The 9,065-nt window shown below is 46.2% G+C and overlaps 1 protein-coding gene and 1 non-coding gene across 2 annotated transcripts in view; one reads left to right on the top strand and one right to left on the bottom strand.

Moving 5' to 3' along the window:
• The window catches only part of Pnpla7 (patatin like phospholipase domain containing 7), a 94,013-nt gene that overhangs the window by 64,714 nt on the left and 20,234 nt on the right, over nucleotides 1-9,065 (bottom strand). The window lies entirely within an intron of this gene.
• On the top strand, nucleotides 1,255-1,361 carry LOC111812420. Its single transcript, XR_002817934.1, has one exon. It is a non-coding gene; the product is annotated as a U6 spliceosomal RNA (small nuclear RNA).

Below are 9,065 nucleotides of genomic sequence, written 5' to 3'. Positions count from 1 at the left end.
AAGCTTGGCAAAACATCAGGGACCGCGGTTCGATCCCCCAGCACCACATGCCGGCCGCGCCCCCTGGTGGGCTGAGCCAGACACACACACACACACACACACACACACACACACAATAAATAAATGTAAAAAAAAAAAAAGGAATCACCAGGTCAGGGCCCCTGCCGCTGGCGACTGGCCACACAAAGCAGGGCATAGCCAGGGCAGAACCCAACAAAGGTCCTAGCCAGTAGCTTTGGTTTCTATCTTCTGGATAGAAAGCTGGCAGTGTTGAGAGATTATTTCACACTGAAGAGTCATCCACACACAGCGACACTCCCTTGGGTCACCACCTTACAGCACAGCACAGCCCAACACAGATGTGCTCTGGACCTTCCCTCATGTCCCTCCCCTCAGTTGTTGGTCCCAGTGGCTCTGCCCTTGTTGGCAAGCCAGCATGGGCTCTCAGCTATGCAAAAGCATCTGATTCCTGGGCACCACCTGCCCCAAAGAGGACACTTGGTTGTTTCCAGGGCCTAGAGCCAGACAGGGCTGCTCTAAATACACCCACCCAGGCTTCCATGTGTTCTGGCTAGATAACCAGTCCTCAGTCCCTGGTACTGATCCTTAACTCCATAAGAAGTTTCCATGTTGTCTCCAAGGGAGGGGCACCTCTCCACATGCCACCAGCAGTGGGGCACACTCTTGTGACCCCACCCTCACTAGCACTGGGCACTGTCGGTGCTTTAAAGAACTCACTATCTGTCTGGTTCCCCATGACTACAATGTCTGTCACCTATGGTGCCCCCATACACCACACCTGACTCTGTGCTGAGAGAAGTGGCAGGAGGCCCAGGACAGTATCAGGGCAGGGTGTCCACTCCTAGAAGACCACCCCATGACAATTTCTCTGAAAGGAAACTTTCAGAGAGATGTAATTAGCTCAGTTTGGGAGGCTGGGAGCCAAACAGCAAGGCACAGGCTCTGGTGAGGGTCCCAGCTTCACTGTGCCATGGTGGAAACTGTCTATGTAGTTTCTCCCTTGTCTGCCAAAGCCACTAGGATCCAAGCATGGGATCCCCCATGACCTTATCTATCAAGTAGGCCCTACAGGTCCCACCTCTTAGCACCAGTGGGGGATCATTGACACAGACAGCCTTATTGGGTGCACCTGCCCAGCCAGGCTCCCACCGGGCTCCCACTTCTGGGCTGCCCCCCAAGTCCCACGTACATGCATGTCCTCACGGCACCTAGACCACACCAAAATAAGCCTCCATGCTCGCTTCGGCAGCACATATACTAAAATTGGAGCGATACAGAGAAGACTAGCAGGGCCCCTGCACAAGGATGACACGCAAAGTCGTGAAGCGTTCCATGTTCTAAAACAGTCTCAAAATAGTGAATCCTTCATCTTTTTTTTTTCTTCATCTTTGTTTTCTGCTTCAAATTCCTTTTCTAAAATTTCTTTAAAATAATTTTTGGTGGGGCTGGAGAGATGGCTCAGTGGTCTAAAGCACCTACTTGGAACAAGCTTGGCAAAGCACAGGGACCGCGGTTCGATCCCCCAGCACCACATGCCAGCCAGCCCCGCCCCCTGGTGGGCTGAGCTGGCCACACACACACACACAATAAATAAATGTAATAAATAAAAATAAATAAATAATTAAAAAAATTATTAAAAAAAATAATAATAAAATAAAATAATTTTTGGTGCTACTGGGGACTGAACTGAGGCCTTGAGCATGCCAGCCAGGTGCTCCACTACGAGCTATAGCCCTGAGCCCATTCTTTCCGATTCTCCTGGTTATTAGTGCCCTTGCCTTCCCAGAGAATTTTATAATCAGTGTCTTTCTACAAAAAAAGCCTGCTGTGATTTTGCTGGAATTATGTTGGATATGATGGAATATCTGCCTTCTCAGTAATATCTAGTGATTCCAAACCATAAAAACTGCGCATTTCTCCATTTTTATTTTATTTTTTGTCTTTTTGAGACAAGGTCTCGCTATGCAGTTCAGGCTCAACTTGAGCTCATTTTGTAACCCAGGCTGATCTTAAACTTGCAAATATCCTCCTGCCTCAGCCTCCAGAGGGCTGGGATTACAGGCATGCACCACCACATCCAGGTCTCCATTTAATTTATTTTATTTTATTTTTTTGCGGAACCGGGGATTGAACTCAGATCGTTGCGTTTGCCAGTCAAGTGCTTATCCTACTGAGCCATCTCCCCGGCCCCTCTCCATTTAATTTAGAAGGTCCTTGACTTTCTTTGTAAACACCATAATACCTTGATTCATAAACACTTTTTTTTTAAAAAAATGTATTTAGTATAGGGTCTACAGGGTCTCACCATGTAGACTGGACTCATAGTGATCCTCCTGTTTTCAGCCTCCCAGGTGCTGGGATTACAGGCTTACGCAACCACACCCAGTCTCATAAACACTTCTTTTCTTGAGCAATTCAGTTCACAAACAGAAGTGCTTGGCAACATTTTGCTTCTGTTCACATATTCCACGTAAGGTGATGAACACAACAGCCATCTTCCCCCGAATCATGAAATAAAGTTTATGGACCAAGGTACCATAGTAAAGTGAGTTTTCAGCATATATATAATTTGTCAGATTAACATGTATTTCATGTTTTGGTGCTATTTGTTACAAATGCCACTTTTTTTTTCTACTGGGGAATCAAATTCAGGAGCTTGTGCTTGCCAGGCAGGTACTGTGCCTGAGATAAATCCCTAACCCTTTATTTTTTGTTCCTGTTGGGCCAGGGATATAGCTCAGTATTTTTCCATTTATGGTTTGGTACAGGGTCTCACTATGCAGCTTGGACTCATAGTGATGCTCCTGTTTTCAGCCTCCCAGTGCTGGGATTACAGGTGTGCACCACCAGGACTGGTCTCGGTTGAACCCCGATCTCTGCACTTGCCAAAGCAGGCGCTTAGTCCACTGAGCTATCTCACCGGCCCTTCTTTATTTTTTTGGTGGTACCAGGGACTTAACTCAGGACCTTGTGCTTGCCAGGTAAACACTTATTCTACTGAGCTATCTCCCCAGCCCAATTTATTTATTTTTTTGTGACCAGCTCAACCTGCCCCAGGGGCGAGCTGGCATGGCATGTGGTGCCAGGGATCGAACCGTGGTCCCTGCAGTTGCCTAAGCTTGCCTAAGCAGGTGCTTTAGACCACTGAGCTATCTCGCCAGTTCTTTATTTTTAAATCCATTCCTACTTTTACTACCCAAGGTCTTGTACATGTTAGACAAACATCCTACCACCCTCAGTCCTGAAAGCTACTGTTCTTAAATTTTCCATTTCCAATTGTTCAGCCAGCTGATTATGGGCTGAAATCTCCACAAACTTTGAGCTAAATAAAACTTTCCCCTTAATTTTTTTCCCCAATTGTTCACTGCCAATATGTAGAAATACAACTGGCTTTTGTGTTTAAACTCAGTCATAAATTCTAACAGCATTTTTGTAGATTCCATGGAATTTCTACCACACAATCACGCTGCTTGTGAAGACACAGTTTTCCTTTCCAGCCTGTACGCATTTCTCTTCTTTCTCTTTGCTCTGTTCTCAGGGACTGGAGGGGGTGAGTTCTGACATCCTGGCCACTTCTGGTCCCCAGCAGCAGCACGCAGCCCTCACCCTAGGAGTCTGCTAGCAGCCTAGTGTCTACAGATGTCCTCACTGGCTTAGGAGTTCTCTGAAATTGTCCCAAATCTTTCATCATGAATAGATGCTGATTCTGTCAAGGGTCTTTCTTTTCTTTTCTTTTCTTTCTTTCTTTCTTTCTTTCTTTCTTTCTTTCTTTCTTTCTTTCCTTCCTTTCTGTCTTTCTTTTCTCTCTCTCTTTCTTTCTTTTTCTTTCTTTCCTTTCTGTCTTTCTTTTCTCTCTCTCTCTCTCTCTCTCTCTCTTTCTTTCTTTCTTTCTTTCTTTCTTTCTTTCTTTCTTTCTTTCTTCCTTTCTTTCTTTTCGGCAGAACCAGGGATTGCACTGAGGCCCTTAAGCTTGATGTCAAGGGTTTTTGTGTTGACAGAGAAGCCTATGTTTTTTCCTTAGTCTGTTGCCATGGGGAAGTGTTCCATGCAACTGCTGAAGCAGCTCTACATCACCAGAGCACACCCCACATTAGCATAACGTGCTCCTCTCTCTTTTCTTTTTTTTTTTTTTTCTTTTTGAGACAGGGTCTCACTATGTAGTTCAGGCTGGCTTGAGCTCACTTTGTAGCCCACATTGGTCTCAAATTCAGTGATCCTCCTGCCTCGGCCTCCTGAGTACCCGTGTGCTTCCCTTTTCTACACAGGGCAGGATTCAAATTTCTCATAGTCTATGAAGATACAGCTCTCTGTCTGCAGTTCTCTGCATAATGCAGGTTAATTCTGGCCTCAAAAACTGAGAGAGGAAACATTATCTCCTCTTTGCTTTTTGGGAAGATCAGACTCTAGCAATTCTCCTGTTTTCAGCCTTCCACATGCTGGGATCACAGGCATGGTGTGCCACCACATCCAGTCTCAACAGACATCTTAGCACTCCCCAGGGATGGGCTGGCACGCCAGGGGCTCAAACCCAGCCCATGCATCTGCCTGAGCAGGCGCTTTAATCTGCTGAGCTATCTGGCCAGGCCTGTTTTTTGGGAAGAGTTGGTGTAAAGTTAGGATTATTCCTCTCAAATGTAAACACTGGGTAGAACTTTCCAGCAAAGCTATTTATACCTGAAGTGCCCTTTGTGGGAAGGTTTAATTGCAAATCTGATGTCTTTAATAAATACAAGGGTATTCAAATAAAATATTTTCTAGAGGGTGATTTGGTAATTTGTCTTCCAGAAACTTATTTATTTTATGGGCATAAAGTTGTTCATAATATTTCTATCTTAAACTAGACACAGTAGTAAACACCTGTAATCCTAGCAGTTTGAGAGGCTAAGACAGGGTATCAAGTTCAAGCCTAGCTGGGATAACTTTTTGCAAAACAGCTGTCTCAATTTTTTTTTTGGTGGTACCAGGGATTGAACTCAGGACCTTGCGCTTGGCAGGCAATCAAATCTTTAAAAAATGAAATAAATTCCACTGAGCTGGGGATGTAGTTTAGGGTGAAGGCCCTGCATCCAATCCTCTGTACCGGAAAAAAGAAATCTTTTTTTGTCCTTTGATGTCTGTAGGGACTGCAGAAATGTCTCCTTTTATTTCTGATATTCCTAGTTTCTGTCTTTTCTTTTTTCATTGATTTTCTAGAAAGTTTTGCATTTTATTGTATTTTCTGAGAACCTTCTTTTGTTTTCCCTGATTTTATTGCTTTTCTATTTTCAATTCCATTGAGTACTGATCTTATCTTTATTACTTCTTTCTGCTTGCTTTGTGTTTTACTTGCTTTTCTAGATTCTTAGAAAGTTTGGATCAGTGATCTGAGATCTATTTCTTTTCCGATATAAGAATTAAAGTTATACATTTTAATATGTTGTATTTTAATTTTTAGTTCATTTAATTATTTTCTGATACCCCTGTGACCTCTCTTGGGAGTATATTATTTGGAAGTATATTTTAAATATACTATCAGCAGTGCCACTCCAACAGCAAAGGCACGACCACCCGGATGCTGACCAGTGGACAAAGCACCAGGCTGCAGCTGGCTACAACAGCACGCAGCGCACCGGCTCACGCTGATGCCCTGGCCGACTGAGAACACTGCTGAAGAACTATACTTGAGTCAATGCCACTCAAGAGATCCAGAGACAGGCATAATTATACCACCCATTGTGCAAGCAACAGAGAAAATTCAGAAAAATACTATGGCTGAGGAAGGAGAAGATGGAGCTGGAGCACACACGAGAGCTTTGAAGGGTGATTTACAGGTAATCTGTGGTGTAGCTGACCTGCATCTGTCATGGTTTGTGTATAGGTGCTGCTCGAAAGCCTCGTGGAGTCCTGGGATGGCTTCCACGAGCTGGTGATTACTGTGGTGGGCGTGGACGCGGCACCTGCCCTGGGGCAGGGAATCTGCATTACAAGGTAAAGTTGAGAGGCTAGCTAGCTGCCGAGCTGCTGCTCCTCCCTTCCCCCTCTCTCTCTGCTCTTTGCCACCACCATGAAACGTTGCTCTGCTTTGTGCTGTTCTGCCCTGGAGCCAGCTGAGTATGGACGAAAACTTCCAGTAACTATGAGCTAAATAAACTTTTCCTTCCTTAATTGTGGTTGTTGTGTATTTGCCCCAGCACCGAGAGAAGCAGCACTGAGATGGAATTACAGCAGTAAGTCTGTCTACGACACCATGCAAGATTTCACACCGGCTCTGGAATAACAAAGCCTTCCCCAATCAAAAGTGACAGACCGAAGGTCAATGACTGTTTGTTCCCTTGTGGATTACACAAGCTCATTTCTGCTGTCTTTTCTTTCCTAATTTATTTATTTGATACAGGGTCTTACTACACAGTTCAGACTAGTACTGCTCCTCCTGTCTCAGCCTCCCCAGCACTGGGATTACAGGTGTGTACCACCATGCTGGGATTCGGGGCTGGCACAGCATGTGGTATTGAGAATGAACTCAGGTCCTTGTGCTAACCAAACTATTTCCCCAGCACTGCTCTCTTGAAAAGATCCTTATCTTCAAGGATTAAGACAAAAACTAAGGGCCAGCCAAATAGCTCAGTGGATTAACGAAGCAGCCCAGGGGCCCAGAGTTTGATCCCAGGCCTGCAAGGCCAGCCCCGCCCACAGGGCACGCTGAGACAGGGATAGAAACTGGGCAAGGTGGCGCACACCTGTAATCCCAGCACTAGGGAGACTGTAAATAGGAGGATCACTACAAGTGCGATTTACGCAGTGAGACCCTATAGACCAGGTCTTAAAAAATGCAAAAAAAAAAAAAAAAAAAGAAAAAAACTAAGAGTAGATGTGATATCAATGAAATTTTAGAAGCTGCTAAAAGGAAGTAAGAGTTGTGGGCCAAGGATCCCCTCCAGCAAGAGTGACCAGGACAAGGCAGAGAAAGTAGGTGCTTGCTACAGGGCCCAAGGGTGTGCAGGTCTCGGAGGCCAGCACTGTGCAGCCAGCAAGCAGGTGGGGCCACAAGGAGAGGCCAGCCTCAGGTTCTCCTAATCTCAATAGGCTGGCCAGAGGCCTTTCCCTATGCTTCCAAAGGTAAAGCAGACAGAGCTGAGTACCAACACCTAGAAGCAGCAAAGTGCTGGAAAGCAGAGTCCACTCTGAACGAGGAAGACTTCAAGCCCCTTCCCTGCTCTACACCAACACCATCACGGCAGACAAGGTCAACTCCTTTCTGGGAAGATGCCCTAAAAAAAAGCCTACAGCTGCTGAACTCTCTACTTCCACCCAAAGGAAGAGAGCAGCTTCTCCAGCAGGTCCCTAGTGACAGCCCTGACTATAAACAGCAGGCTCATTCCCAGCTTCAAAGTGTCTCCCCTATTATCTCTTTATAACTAACCCACATAACCACTACCTAAGTCAAGGTAAAGAATATTTCCAGCAAGTACTTGCTTTATGCACCTTCAGTCAGTGCCCGGCTGGGAGACCCTATTCTTTTTTTTTTTTTTTTTTTTGCGGAACTGGGTACTGAACTCAGGCCCTTGCGCTCGCCAGGGAAGCACTTATTCCACTGAGCCATCTCCCCGGCCCTGGGAGCCCCTATTCTGACCTCAACGTTGACAGAGTTGACACACAAAGCCAAGGACTGAGCCTCCCATATGTTTTGGTAAAGTTTTAGTGGCACCACCAATGGCCCCTTCAGTTGAGAAGTGCCACAGAGGCCACGCAGCCCAGAAACTTGCTCACCACTGGGCCTCCTAACATACAGGCTGATGGCCACAGCAGCAGCTTGGAGTTGGCCTTGCAAGAGAGGACACAGTGAGTGTCCTATGCTGCCAAATCGGTTCCACCTAAGCCTTGAGATCATCAGCACCAGTACACAGAGCTGCACATTCACATCTGTGGCTGCCAGGAATGGAAAGTCCTGACTGGAAAGACAGCCATCAGGGCTGGGGAGATGGCTCAGTGGATTAAGCGCTTCTCTGGCAAGCACAAGGGCCTGAGTTCAGTCCCCGGTTCTGGAAAAAAAAAAAAAAAAGACAGCCACCAAAATACACAGATAAGCGACGTGCAGAGGGGCCAGGTACAACTCAGGGAGCAAGACGAAACCTCAGCTTCCTCCTCCATGAAGGAAGGATAAGATGCTGGTTTGCACAGAACATTCAGACAGCAACAACAAAATCTCTCCAAACAAAAAATCTGATGGCAGCTCTAGATATGGTGGTGCATGTCTGGAACCCCAGCACTCAGGAGGCTGAAGCAAGATTCAAGGCTAACCTGAAATACAGAGTGAGACCCTGTGACCAAAAAAAAAAATCTGATGAGGGCCAGCTCAGTGGACTAAGTACCTGCTTAGGCAAGTGCAGGGACTGGGGCTCAGTCCCTGGCCCCACATGCTACACCGGCTGGCCCCAAGGTACACTGAGGTGGCCACTAAGTCTCCTGAGAGATGTGGCCAGCATAGGACACTCACTATGTCCTCTCTCACAAGGCCAACTCCAAGCTGCTTCTGTGGCCATCAGCCTGAGTCTCCTGAGGCGTGGTGCCACACGGCTGTAATCCCAGCACTGGGAAGGCTGAAAACAAGAGGATCACTATGAGTCCAATCTATGCAGTGAGCTCTTCCCTTTTGCGGTCATCGCTGGAGTTGCAGCGGCTAAAATGAAGTTTAATCCTTTTGTGACTTTGGACAGAAGCAAAAATCGTAAAAGACATTTCAATGCACCTTCCCACATTCACAGGAAAATTATGTCTTCTCCTCTTTCCAAAGAGCTGAGACAAAAATATAATGTTCGCTTTATGCCCATCCGAAAGGATGATGAAGTTCAGGTTGTGCGAGGACACTATAAAGGTCAGCAGATTGGCAAAGTAGTCCAGGTTTACAGGCAGAAGTATGTCATCTACATTGAACGGGGGTAGTTCTTTAAGTGGCTGCTTCAACAAAGCAGTCATGGGGCTGGGGAGATAGCTCAGTAGGATACGCGTTTGCCTGGCAAGTGCAGGAACCTGTGTTCAATCCCCGATTCTGCCAAAGCAGTCAGGCT

Source organism: Octodon degus, unplaced genomic scaffold (genome assembly GCF_000260255.1).
Source record: "Octodon degus isolate 3935 unplaced genomic scaffold, OctDeg1.0 scaffold00123, whole genome shotgun sequence".
NCBI lineage: Eukaryota > Metazoa > Chordata > Mammalia > Rodentia > Octodontidae > Octodon > Octodon degus.
Note: the sequence above shows the minus strand (reverse complement) of the source record. Positions and strands in the feature narration are given on the sequence as shown.